The sequence below is a fragment of the Phascolarctos cinereus genome, unplaced genomic scaffold (assembly GCF_003287225.1).
Source record: "Phascolarctos cinereus isolate Bilbo 61053 unplaced genomic scaffold, phaCin_HiC Scaffold_4;HRSCAF=312, whole genome shotgun sequence".
Lineage (NCBI taxonomy): Eukaryota > Metazoa > Chordata > Mammalia > Diprotodontia > Phascolarctidae > Phascolarctos > Phascolarctos cinereus.
This window is the reverse complement of record NW_027555847.1, coordinates 621,494,877-621,509,694: the sequence shown is the minus strand read 5'-3', so window position 1 is coordinate 621,509,694 and position 14,818 is coordinate 621,494,877. Positions and strand designations below refer to the sequence as shown.

General features: G+C 39.0%; 1 pseudogene; it reads right to left on the bottom strand.

Annotated features, from left to right (window-relative positions):
• Nucleotides 1-278: 278 nt before the first annotated feature.
• LOC110193313 (small ribosomal subunit protein eS19 pseudogene) lies at nucleotides 279-725 on the bottom strand (annotated as a pseudogene).
• Between the last annotated feature and the right edge of the window lie 14,093 nt (nucleotides 726-14,818).

The following is a 14,818-nucleotide window of genomic DNA, read 5'->3' as shown; positions in this document are numbered from 1 at the left end:
CTTTTATCTAGTCAGAGAGTAAAGAAGCAACTTGTGCTTGACAGTGGATATGTTGTTCAGAACCCAGTAATTTTAGAGAAGATGCAGTTTGGCTTATTTCTCCAGGGCCCTTCCTCTGCCAAGTAGATAAAGGAATATGTAAAATATAACCTACTCCTTCCCCCATTCCCCAACTACTATTCAACTCATACTTTCATTAGGACGAGTCTTCAGATGAAGACTCTGAAACTCTGGGCCCAGGTCTCAGTTCTTTTTTTTTTTTTTGTCATGAGCAAGGCAATTTATTAATGAATCTGGTGTGGTTTGTCCTAATGTTTCTTGTTGGCAGCTGCCACCTTTCCGGCAATTCTGTCCAGGTCTCTCAGTCCCTGAGGTGTCAGCTTCCGGCCCCCATCCTGGTCCTTCTCCACCATCTTGAGGCCTTCCAGGGCTTGCAGGACCCTCCGGGCCATGCTTTTGAAGCCTCTGCTGAAGTGACTGGGCATGACCCCATTGCACTGGCGCCCGCCGTAGATCTTGGTCATGGAGCCCACGCCAGCACTGCCCCAGAGGTACAGGTGGCAGGCTGTGGAGGCAGCCCGAGTGTAGAACCAGTTCTCGTTGTAGGGCGCCAGCTCTTTATGTTTGGCCAGCTTGACCGTGTCCACCCATTCGGGGACTTTCAGCTTCCCTGACTTTTTTAGGAAGATGGCCAGGGCCAGACAAACTCCTGTGACTTCAGGCATCGTGCGGGCTCTGTTCAGCCAGCCAGGGGAAAGGGCTCAGTTCTTCTTTAAAGCAAAAGACTCAAGACCTTACAAAGATTGAAGGAAACTCCTACCCACAGGGCTTTTCTGTTAATTTTTGTCTTGCTGGCAGACTTTCAATTATTTCTCATCTTGGCTCCCTCATCAGTGATGGAGTAGGGGGCCTGGACTCATCAGCAATCTTTATTCATGGGAAAGCAGCCACTACCGTTTTGTCCTGGCATTTTAAAACTTGGATCCTTCAGTTCAAGTGAAGAGGTAGAGTATCTCCTTTTTAGACTCTGATCATGTTTAAGAACTTCCCCACTAGGAACCATCTGCTTGCACACTCCTCTTCTACTTTCTACTGGTAGTCACACCCTGATTGCACCATGGCACCATGCAGAGGGGAATGGGCCAAAGAGAGGGGTGTAACATCTCTCTGGTCTTTTCTGTATCTAACATTCTATCAATCTAATTTCTAATGGAAGGAATGAATCATTTGCATTACTTTGAGGCTCTTTTTCTGTTATAGAGGCCTAGCCATGGAGAAACTAGTATAGACCTAGGAAAAGCAATCCAACAAGAAGGCTTTATTGAGCCCTTTTACAGGTCTCAGAACTTGCCAGCCATTCTGGCAAGTACAAAATTAGTATCAAACATGTCTGTTGCTTTCCAAGAGTCCCTTGGACAGAAAGGAGATCAAATCAGTCAATAGTTAAAGAAAATAATTCAGGCTACTCAATGGAAGGTCAAATACTGAAGTCAAATACTTTGGCCACATAATGGGAAGATGGGGTTCATTGAAAAAAACCCTGAGATTGGGAAAGATTGAAGGCAAAAGGCAAAAGAGATGGAAAAGAATGAGATGGATAGATAGTATCTTAGAAACAATGAATATGAACTTGGACAGACTTTGAGAGATAGAGGAGGATGGAAGGGCCTGGCATGTTATGGTGTAGGAGGTCAGGAAGAGTTGGACACTACTGAATAGCAACAACCCAAGAAATAATGAGGTAACAAAATGTTATGCAATAGATAGGTACCATTGATATAATGCTTGAAGAGGCTTGACCTTTGGGGACAAGTTTGGAGCTGAAGAGCTTAGCTACCCCTGGCTATGGTCTCTGGAAGATTGGTTCAGAGAGGATCGTAGGACCATTAGATCCATATCTGGAAGAGACCCGAGAGGCATCTAGTTCAAGCCTTTCATTATGCAGATAAGAAATCTGAGTCCCACCTACATCTTAGCGTTGTTATGAGGATCAAATGAGAGCTATAAAATATTAGGTATTATTACATGACTTGCCCATGACCATACAACATAATAAGCCTGAAAGATGAGACTTGGACCTAGATTCTCCATGTTCGGAGTCAGCACTATTTCCACTGTACTGCATTGCCTCCTGGAGCAATGACAGAAATAACAGGAAGGAAGATGGCTGGGGGGAATAATCTTGGTTCTAGGGTGGGAGGTAAGATCTGAAATGCTACCTCTTGGTTCATATATCTTGAAAAAGCACTGGCATTGCTGAAAGACAAGAGAGAGAAGGTTGGATTGTATTAAGGAAATTGTTCAGTACTCTCAGTCATGGTAACCCGATCTCTGTCTTTCAGTCTCTTTGTCTCTGTCTCTGTCTTGTTTGTGTCTGTCTCTGTCTCTCTGTCTCTGTCTCTGTCCCTCTGTCTCTCTCTCTCTCTCTCTCTCTCTCACATAGACAAGCTAAATATTTTGACAGCAATATTTTCTCAAGGATTCTATATGGTCATGAATCATAGAGTGCCACAGTCTCAAAAAAATTTAATTTCTAGCAATCTGAAGGGCAATAGAATGGTGTAAATAGGAGGCAGCATATTGCCAGTAATGGCAAGTGCACAAGGAGTGATCTAAACCATATCATCTGGGAATGGTTGGAAGAATGAAGAATGGGTGATAACAAATGGAATACCTGAGTGCTGCAATGATACCCGCATCATACTGGATGACTTCAGTGAAGGTCTCCAGTACCTTGGATGATAAATCTGTCTTGGGGGAATTGACAGGAAGAAGCATAGGATCTCGAGTCAGAAGGCAACCTGCTCGTTCTCTTCTGGACAAACTATGTTATGTATTTGACCTGTGCTTCCCCACTGACATTACTTCATGTATATTTTGTATTTATTTTTCTATGCATCTGTTGTTTTTCTTCCAAACAGGATAGAAGCACCCTGAGATCACATGCTATTTGTCACAGACACTTACTACCGGTATAACTCTTTAATCTCAGTTTTCTCATCTGTAAAATGAGGATGATAATAGCATCTACATTATAGAAATGTTGTAAGAAATCAAGTGAAATAACATGTAAACCACTTTGTACTATGTAAAGTGCTACATAAATGCTAGTTATTATAATTAATTGTCATAATTTTATTACTATTTTTAAAATTCAGTTTTTGTCTGTTTCACTAGTGCCTATTATAATCCTTGGCACATAGTAAGCACTTAATAATTTTGTTTTCAGTTGGATTGAACCGATTTCTGTCTGTTGAAACCTCTGGAGTATTTTTTGAAAGGGCTATTCTGTTTTTCTCTCTCTCAGTTAGTTTTCCTAGTCCCTGACCAGGACACATAGGGGAAAGCTAGTCCCATTGCAGAAAGTTCAATGAAAGTCTTGATGGACTCTGGTCTGTAGCACAGTGGGTGGTTGCACAAACTGAGGTTTTCTGGATGTTTGTAATGCTGTTTCAGCAAAGTCCAGCATCTGGGATTCCTTTACAGCCTCCCCAAGCCCTAGTTACATACCAAAGTGGGAAAGAAGAGATAAAAAGCCAAATCATTGAGCCACATGAAATCTCTAGCCATCTTCAAATATTGGGCTGATACTTTTTCTATTTCAATTATTTTAAGACCATCTCAGTACTATGCAATAGTTTTTGGGAAATTGTAATTCTTAGAAGAAAGCAGCTAGAGTTGGAAATAATTCTGACTAGGACCACACTCTGACTGAGTCTCTTAAGATTATCAGTCCTCCTTCCCTTCCTTGGAGATATTTGGCATTTGCTCACTGTGGCAGAGGGGTCAGATAAATTGAATCTTTTTTGGCCTTAGCATTCTACAATTCAGCCTGTTGTTGCTTCAAGAGAATTCTCATAAAATAATAGCTGACAATTATATAGCACTTTAAAATTTGCAAAGTCACTTTCTATATATTTTCTCATTTGTCATACACAAGAATCCTTTGAGGTTGGTACTGTAGGTAGTCCCATTTGACAGATGAGGATAGCCAGGTCTTTTATCCTCAAGATTTGAGCCGAAATCTAAACAGGTGGAGAGCTGCCTCGAGGTCTCTTTCCACCAAACTCTGCTACCTCTGAGGTATTTGTAAAATACTTTACAAATGTTATCTCATCTAAGATATTCCATATAAAAAGAAAAGGACTAATGAAATAAAAAAGACAATTTTTCTGGAAATAACATTAATTCTTCTAAATGAACATTCCTTTGACCTTTGACTCTTAATTGTTGGTTCCTGGTCAGAGTTTTTCGGAGTTGATTGCTCTTCTTTCTCTAAGGGGAGGGAGTTGAGGAAAGCATTCTGGTTAATAGAACATTCAATTTGACTTAACATTTTCATTAAAATCTGACTACATGCAAAGTACTGTGCTAAGGGCCAAGGTAGATCCATAGTTCAGATAAACCATTGTCCTTTGGCCTCACAGGGTCTGGTGAGACTAAATACCATATGTGGCATATCTGGATTACCAATTTTCAATGAATTCATAATACAACAAAAGACATTTGACACTAAAAACTAGACTGAGCATAACTGATGATTCAGAAGGCACCTTGAGAGTTTGCAATGACTCAGGATCATCATTTGAGTATGTTATCATTTTATTAAAGATAATGACAGCTTGTGGGTAAAGAAGATATGGAGGGCTTGGTGATCTGAGAAGCTTATGGGGACGTTTCCAGTGAAGAAGTGAAAATCTCTTTAGTCCCTGGAGGTTGGGGGTGGGGGGTTTATATCAGATCTACTTAACTTACTATGTGACCGTGAGCAAGTCACTTAACCACTGTTAGCCTCAAGTTCCTCAACTGTAAAATAGCACCCACCTCACAGAACTGTTGTGAGGAGGGTCAGATGAAATGATACTTGTAAAAAGCACTAAGTGCAGCACCTGGCACATAGTAGGTGCTATATAAATGCTTAAATGAGATGATTATAGAGTGCTTAGCACCGTGCCTGGCACATAGTAAGCACTATGTAAATATAATGTATCATTTTTGTTGTTGTTGCTGCTGTTCTCCCTTTCCCTCTCATGTGTCTCAGTTGCCTTTACAGAAAGTTCACTAGGGTCAGGTGAACTGCTTCTTAGGTCTTGAGAGAACTGGTAGCTGAAATTACTCGGCCACTCTCAGGAAGCTTTGAAAAACAGGAGAAAGGGAAAGGCACTGTAGAATCCTGCTTCTATTCTAATTATCTTCTCATGCTGATGACGTTCATCCTGGAATCTCCATTTGAGGAAAAACCCATGAAAATCATTTTTCAATTCTAACTGGACCTAACTATTGACTCTCGAGAGACTTCCACTTTGTTCCCACATGAATACCTTCTCTTTTTCAGTTTCACCCCCTTTCTAGCTCTCTTTTATGTATTGTCTTCATCCATTAGATTGTAAACTCCTTAGAGGCAGAGATTGTATTTCTTTTTGCTTGTTTTGAAATTCCTAGCATTTAGTACAGTGTTTGGCATTTGATAATTACTTAATGAATGCTTTATCTAGTTTAATCTAATTAAGAGCCAGGCAAATGTTCTGATTTTCAAAAAGGGAAGAATGTGTAATCTATAGGTGAATGAGCTTGACATACTTCTGGCAAAATTTTGCATAATAATGTTAAAGGGAAGATATGTGATAATCCAGAAGAGGAAGCCATGCTTACAAAGAGCCAGCTGGAATGGCTTCATCAAAAACATGTATAGGAAACCTTATTTCCTTTTTGGACAAGTTTACTAAACTGGCATGCCAGGCAACTCCTTGTAGATATACTATATCTACACAGTATTAAAATATTTGACAAAGTATTTCATGGTATTTTCGTGAAAAGCATGGAGACGTGTGAGTTAGATAGTAGTGCAATGAAATGGATTGAGGACAGGTTGAATGTTGTGGTTCAGTCATTTCAGTCATGTCCTACTCTTTGTGACCCCATTTGGGATTTTCTTGGCAAAGATATTGAGTGGTTTGCCATATCCTTCTCCAGCTCATTTTATGGATGAGGAAACTGAGGCAAACAAGATCAAATGACTTGCCCAGGGTCACACAACTAGTTAGTGTCTGAGCACAGATTTGAAGTCAGAAAGATGAGTCTTCCTGACTTCAGGTCCAGCACTCTATCCACTGTGCCACCTAGCTGCCCAACTGATTGAATTGAGCCAAATATAATGAAGTGAATTTTATGTAGATACATGAAAACTCTTACACTTGAGTTCAAAACATCAACATCACAATTACGGGATGATGAAGGCTTGGCTAGAGAGTCACTCATATGAAAAAAAATCTGTGGGTATTAGTGGAATACAAGGTCAGTATGAATCATCTATGCAATATAATAGCCAAGAAAGCAAATGCAAAATTAGAATGTATTAAGAGAAACAGTGTCAATGGTAATGGATGTACCATGGTCAGATCATATCTGGAATATCATGTGCAGTTCTGATTACCTCATTTTAGGAAGGACATTGACAAGCTGGAGACTGACTAGAGGAAGGCAACTTCCTTTGGTGAAGGGGTAAAGGGTTTCAAGATCATGCCATTTCAGGATTAATTGAAGAAACTGGGAATGTTTAGCCTGGAAAAGGCTTCAAAGAACATAATAGCTGTTTTCAAATGCATAAATGGTTGTCATGTGGAAGAAGGATTAATTTTGTTGTGCTTGGCCTCAGAGGGCAAAACTAGGAAGTTGTGGGGGGGAGCTGTAGGGAGTCCAACTTATGCCTGATATTAAGAAAAACTTCCTAACAATGACAGCTATTCAAAAGTGGAATGATCAGCTTGAAGGTCTTTAGGAAAAGGATGGATGAACCCCTGTTAAATTCCTTTTTGGGTATGGATTGGACTAGATGGCTTCTGAGATCCCTTCCAATTCCAAGATTCTTTGATTTTGTGACCAAGTATGGTGTACTGGGCCCTAGCTGGAAAAGCTCTCCTGCCCACATATTTATCTTTTGTGTGTCCCATTTCTGGGATTCCACTATTACGACATTCCTGCATGTGGTTCTGTGGCTTTGTCACCATCATTTGTTTATTACCATGAGCAAAGAGAACAAGAGTGTAATTCTGGAATAAAGTCACTTTCTTTGATCTATCGGACTCTCATGTCACTCAACTTCTGTCTTACACTTTGGGTCATAGATACTTCCGGAGGGGTCATCCTATAAAATATATCATTATGTAAGAATGTCCAAGTATTTCTGACTGGAACTTCTAATTGTCCGTGTACAAAATGTGTTTTTTTAAAAACATTTTATTAAATATTAAATTAAATTAATATTTAATATTTTATTTTCCTCCAGTTATGTGTTAAAATAATTTTTTTTATACTTTAAAAAAAGTTTTTAGTTCCAAATTCTATTCCTCCCCTCTGCCTGAGATGGTAAGCAATTTACATGTGTAATCATGTAAAACATTTCCACATTAGTGATTTGTACAAAATATATATTAAGGTTGAGTGAAGCAATGGTCTGGTGGGCCAGGATGTTGCTTCTGTATGAAGTAGAGAGAAAAGTCCACCTGAAAGCAAACTTCATTCTGGATAAGGAAGTTAGAAATAGCATGATTTAGATTAGTGGGTCTATACCCATTATATAACTGGATTATGGCCTAGACTTTTACTTATTTTAGTTATAATAAACTCATAGTATCATAAATCTAGAGCTGAAAAAGATCTTAAGAGCACTTGTATGAACAAACTCATTTTTACAAATGAGGCTTAAGGAGGTTAAGTGACTTGTGCAAGATCACACAATAAATGTGAGAGGTGGGATTTAAACACCATTTTACCACAGAACTAGTGCTCTTTCCACCAATCAGTCTACATTGCCAGAAAGGAGAAGGAAGAAACCTCCATAAAAAGATGTTTAAAGCCTAGGCATAACTGTAGAAGCATGTCGATGTATCTTTCTTTTTCATTGGCCTTTCAACATTCTCTTTATTCTCTTTCACATTCCATTTTGGAGTCAGAGGACCTAGTTCTGCTATTTGTTACCTGGGTGACCTTGGATAAATCATTTAACCACTCAGAAATTCAGTTCCTCATCTAAAGAATGAGGGGCTTGGACTAGATAGACTCTATAAATCCATCTAGTTCTAAATCTGTGATCCAATGATAATTCTAGAGGATGAAAAAGTCATAGTTCTACTGTATTTGGCAGTATTTAGGCAACATCTTGAGTAATGTGTTCAGAGCCAAAGTTGAAGAAGGGCATTGACAAGTTAGAGCACACTCAATTGAAGGTGAATAGGATGGTGAAAAGACATTGTTTTCTTCTGGTTCTCTACTTAGTTTTTCTGGCTCATTATCTTTATCATACCCCTGAATTGTGGTGTACCTCAACATTTTCTCCTGGGCCCTCTTTTTTCTCTCTGCATGCTACTGCTTTGAGAACTCATTAGTTCTTTTGAGTTTAATGATCATTTCTGTCCAAATGACCCAAATGGGCAGCTAGGTGGCACAGTGGATAGAACACAGGGCCTGGAGTCAGGAGGACCTGAGTTCAATCTTGGCTTCAGACATTGACTACACGTGTAACCTTTAGGAAGTCATTTAGCAATTTCCCTCAGTTTCCTGATCTATAAAATGAGCTGAAGAAGGAAATGACAAATTATTCCAGTATTTTTGCCAAGAAAGCCTTAAATGGGGTCAAAGAGAGTTGGACATGACTGAAACAACTCAATAACAACAAGCAGATGACTTGTGGATCTGTCTTTCCAGTCCCAGTCTTTCTTCTATGCTCCAGACCTTCATCACCAATACATATTGGACATGTCAATCTGGACACACCTCAAACTCATTTTATCCAAAGCAGAACTCATTATCTTTCTTTCAGACTTACCCTTCTACCAAATTTGCATATTTTTGTCAAAGGTATCATAACTCGTTGTGTCTTAAAATTATAACTTTGACTCATCAGTTTCCCTTCCTCCATGTATTAAACCAGTTGTCAAAAGCCATTTCTACTTGCCTAATATCTCTTTCATTCTGCACTTTCTCTGTCCTTACATAGCCACCACTGTAATCAACTCTCCTCTAAACTATTGCAATGGATATAGGAGGTTGGGAACTCGCAGAAAACTTTATATGGAAATATAGAGTGAACAAAAGGGTGTCTTTTAATTTTCTAATCTGCTTGACTGATTAGAATTATATATAGCAACACCTGACCAGCCAGGTAGCAATATGAGCCTGGATAGGTCTCTAACCTGTAGAAACTTAGACCTAAAATATTTTTATACAGGAGCATCTGCATTAAAAAGGGGACTGTGCTACATAGACCTTTTTGAAGCTCTGTCTGGATTCAGCCAATGATGCTGTAAGTTTTCTCAGAAGGCTGTCATGTCATGCAGGGTCTTTAACAGGGCTTTCTGGAAAGCTCATGTTTATAAGTTTATGAGCTTATGTCCATTCAGTGCAAATTATTTTTTTGCCACCACATAGTGGTTTTCACTGTCTTGGCAGTCCCATGATTTGAACATAAGTTCTTCATGGATCTCGTAATTGGTTTTCTTGTCTCAAGTCTCTCCCACTCCAATCTACTCTGTAAATAGCAGCCAAAATGATTTTCCATAATCACAGATATGGCCATATATTCCCCTAATCAAACTCAAGTAACTCCCTATTTCCTCTGGGATGAAGTATAAACTACTCAGTTTCACTTTTACTCTCCTTTATAACATGGCCCAACCTCATTATTCACTACTCCTCTTCTAAGCACTATGATCTAACCATGTTGGCCTTCTCTCTGTTCTTCAGACATGACTCTGTGTACTGGCCTGAAATGCACTTCCTTGTCACATCTTCCACATAAGAAACCTCACTTTCTTCAAAACTCAGCGCAGGGAGAAGATGTGGGAAAATTGTGATTCATGCCCTGTTGGTGGAATTGTGAACTGATCCAACAATTCTGGAGAGCAATTTGGAGCTATGTCCAAAGGGCAACCAAACTGTGCATACCCTTTGATCCAGCAATATCACTACTAGGTCTGTATCCTAAAGAGACCATAAAAAAGGGAAAAAGACCTACATATACAAAGACATTTATAGCAGCCCTTTTTGTGGTGGCAAAATATTAGAAATTGAGGGGATGACCATCAATTGGGGAATGGCTGAACAAGCTTTGGTATATGAATGTAATGGAATACTATTGTGCAATAAGAAATGGCAAACAGATACATTTCAGAAAAAAATCTGGGAAGACTTGTATGAACCAATGCAGAGTGAAATGTATATGGTATCAGCAACATTGTGTGATGATAACTATGAATAACTCAGCTCTTCTCAACAGCACAATGATCGAAGACAAGTACAAAGGGCTCATGAAAGAAAATGCTATCTACATCCAGATAGTGAACTGATGGACTCTGAATGCATTTGGAAGTATAATTTCTTCATTTACTTTATTCTTTTTCATGTTTTTTTCCTTTTGATCTATTTCTTTTTTCTCAACTGTGACTAATATGGAAATGTTTTAGCACATGTATAACCTGTATCAAATTGCCTACCATTTTAGGAGGAGGGGAGGGGAGGGAGAAAAATTCAGAACTCAAAATTTTGTAAAAATGAATGCTAAAAATTGTCTTGGCATATAATTGGGAAAAATAATAAAATACTATCAAAAAGCTCAGCTCAGGCACTACCTTTTTATATGAAGCCCTTCTTTTTCCTCCTTAACTACTAGTGCTCACCTTCACTAAATACATTGCATTTATTTTGTATTTCTTTCTCTCTCTCTCTCTCTCTCTCCATATATACGTATGCATGTGCATACATACATATATCTTTTTATTCTGTGTACTCTTTTTTGTACGTACTTGCCTCTAGAATGTAATCTCCTCTAAGTAGGTATTATTTATTTTTGTCTTTTTATCCGTGATGCCCAGAACATTGCTTGGTACCCTGATGTCATTCAATAACCGTTTATTGATTAATAAGATTTTCTAAATTTTTGGAACAGAAAAGAGTTTATCACTGGGTCCATGCTCAAAGCTTTTACAACATGTTAGGACCTACTAGAGCTTGTGTTCCTCTGGCATAACCCTAGATAACCCAGAGGCATTTTCCATGCATAGAAAAGGTAGTGACAGTAGTAGCATGGTATAGTGTAAAGATGACTGGCTTTGGCCTCAGAGCACCTATTTTCTTTTCTCTTTCTTTTTTTTTTTTTTTTTTGGCTAGGCAGTAGGGTTAAGTGACTTGCCCAGGGTCACACAGCTAAGTAAGTGTTATGTGTCTGAGGATGGATTTGAACTCAGGTCCTCCTGAATCCAGGGCCAGTGCTCTATCCACTGTGCTACCTAGCTGCCCCCAGAGCACCTATTTTCAAATCATACCTCTGACATTGACTTGACCTTTCTTGTACAGTTTCCTCATCTGTAAAATGAGGGTAGGAAGGGGGTTGGACTAGATGGCCTCTCAGGGCTAGATGGCCTCTCAGGTCTCTTCTGGCAATGGCCAGTTTTGTTCAATATCTTGCAAACAACAACAGACTCACAATTCTGCCTTTTGATATTGAAAGAGGAAGGCAAATAATTTTGTTGTAGCACAAATACCACATAACGTTCTGGCGAGAGATGAGATTATTCTTGCTGGGAAAATGATTCAGCCAGGACTTTATTCATTTAATCAGCCTGCCTGTTTCCATAGCTCATGTACCAGGGCAGTGAACCACGAGGATATATGGAAACTATGACAACCAAGAACAGGAACCAATGAGCAAAAGCTGTCAGATATTATTCTGCCCTGGAGTTGGAATCAGTGAAGACTTTGGGGATGAGGACAAGGACTCTACTGCAAGGTCAGTGCAGAATGACCTGAACCACAGGAGAAAAATCTCAAGGACTGAGTTAAGAAAATACCTTCAGGGCAGGGCCAGAGAAGCCCACATAGACAGCACATTGGAACTATCTACCTTATCACTCAGTTACTATTGGAGGAGAGTGTCAGACATAGGGCTACAGCTACACTGTCTACTGATGATTACGACTGTGTATTGTCTTTTCTTTTTCAAGCTCTAGGCTTGGGTTGGTTTCCTGAAATGGACCGAATAGATGACCTAACAGGATGGAAGATAGTGTCACGTAGTGTAATAAGAGTTAATAAATGTTTATTGATTCATTGATGGATAGATTCAGAGTCAGCAAGAGCTATATTTGAATCTTGCTTAAGATACTGGGCAACCCTGAATAAGTTGCTTAACCTCTTTTATCTTCATTTTCCTCATCTGTAAAATAGGGATCATAATAGCTAAGCTGTAACTCACCCCAAAAAATTGTTTTGAAGATCATATGAGACAATTTTTTTTTGTTTTTGTTTTTTTTTTTTTGCTAGACAATGGGGTTAAGTGACTTGCCCAGGTTCACACAGCTAGTGAATGTTTTGTGTCTGAGGTTGGATCTGAACTCAGGTCCTCCTGAGTCCGGGGCTGGTGCTCTGTCCACTCTGCCACCTAGCTGCCCCATAACGCAAGTTTAAAGTGCTTTGCAAATGCTAGATGCACTGTGGAAATGCTAATTATTATTGTTGACGGTAGTGATGGTAAAGGGATGAAGACAAGGATTATTAGATACAATTGTGAATTGATAAAGGGGATTTTTTTTAGGCTATTAGGGTTAAGTGACTTGCCCAGGGTCACACAGCTAGGAAGTATTATGTGTCTTTGATTTGAACTCTGGTCCTCCTGACTCCAGGGCTGGTGCTCTACCCACTGCACCACCTAGCTGCCCCAATAAAAGAGATTCTTGAACTACTTCCCCATGAGTAGGACTAACAGCTTAGGACTCTTTTAATTTTTTTTCATGATAAGAGTTTTTGTCTTTGACTCTTTTAGTTTTAACATGAGCATTCCTGGGGCAGCTAGGTAGCACATAGATGGAGCACCAGCCCTGAAGTCAGGAGAACCTGAATTCAAATCCAGCCTCAGACCAAACACTTGACACTTGCTAGCTGTGTGACCCTGGGCAAGTCACTTAACCCCAATTGCATAAAAAAAAATTAAAAATAAATAAGATGAGCATTCCTTATTAAAGTGCCCTTTCCAGAGATCCTGAATACATTTCCTGTTCTATTTTTCTTCTTTGTTTTAAGGTGTGTTATTTTTAAACCTGTTCTCTCATTATTTACAATTCTACTCATGGGTGCGATGGAGACAGCTCAAACTGGCTCTTGAGGCATGATTGTTAAATTTTCAGTGTGAACATTTACATTGTGGGAATTGACAAATACTACATGTAAATCAGGGCTTGCTTTATGGTTTTGTTGATTGTCTAGACTTTAGAAAGTGATGGAGAAAATGCTAATAATTCAGATTAAACTTAAAAGTGTGTTGTGAATACATTTTGTTTTTCTGGAGAGCCAGTTGTTAAACATTGCCAGTATACTTCTGGTTCTATCTACTCTGTCATTATTAGGATGACAGAATGGAATGCAGAATAAAAACAGCTGGCATAGACATTTGAGATCACCTAATTCAGAGGTTTTTAATCTGGGGTCCAGGTTTGTGATATTGATTTTTCACAGATTGTGGTTTTCTGTTATTTATAGGTGTATCCATAACCTCGTTCCATGATCTAATAGTTATTATTATTCCCATGTTACCACTGAGGACAGGGAGGCTCAAGAAAATAAATGAATTGAACATTTGTCACAGAGCTAATAGATGTGAGAGGTAAAATTTGAACCCAGGCCTTCCTGACTATAAGTTCAGAACTCTCTGATTGGGTCTACAGAACCCAAAGAATATGTGGATAGATTTCAGGAAGCCTGTGAACTTAGATAGGAAAATATGTATTTAATTTTATTAATCTCAAACTGAAAATGGGCACTTCCTTCCATTGGTTAATCACATTATTCTGAGAGGGTGTCCGTAAGCTTCAACAGTCTGCCACAAAGGGTCTATGACACATACACAAAAAGGTTAATAACACCTTATTTAGACCAATCCTTCACTTTACAGAAAAAGAAACTGAGGCCTAGAGAAGGGAAATGACTTGGGCAAGGTCACCCAATTAATTGGTGGCAGAACCAACATTAGAACCCAGAGCCCTTAATCTGTACTCTGCCTGCTACCTTTGTAGGCAGACCTCTCATACTCCACTTTATCCTGCTATGGTGGAGACTGTGTACTTGCTGGATTGGCCCTATCCCATACTGATTACTATCAACATCAGTGAATTCTGGGTGGTGGGAGCCAGAATGAGTAATCAACAAATGGAGACTCTTTGAACTCAGTGTTTAAGTGGGTCTGATTTTGTAAGAATTTCACTTCAATTTCATTATGTAAACTCATAAAGTGCTTTGAGTTTGTTGGGTGAAAGGTTACACATAAATAAAATTATTTTACTCTTCCTCCCCATGTCTCTACCATCGAGCAAAGAGGGGATGATGCTGAGGGTATACAAAGACAAAACTTCTTGGTCTATAGATCAGTAGAATTCAGGTCAGACGCATTTCCACCAATGGCCAAGAATGCCAAAGTCATAGGGTCATTTTATTTCAGAAATCATAAATCATAGATTGAATAACACGTGGACCTGATTTTTATGATAACACAGCTAGGGAAACAACTTTAATGTCTGCTTTGTGAGGAATTAGTCTGCTATAAAAGTATTATTGTTTTAAGGAATGCTTGAAGCCAAATATTTCAGGGCTTTAATGTGCTCAATTTTTCCCTCTGTCCTGCAGATTGCTAATTAATGAGTGACGTTAAAGTAAATTATTTTTACAACTGGAATTCCACTATGACAATGGAGCTTAGCAGTTCAGGGTTGTGAGGTCCAAGGAGCACATATTTTAAAGTATCTATATTGGCATAATTCTTTTTCTGTGTCATGCA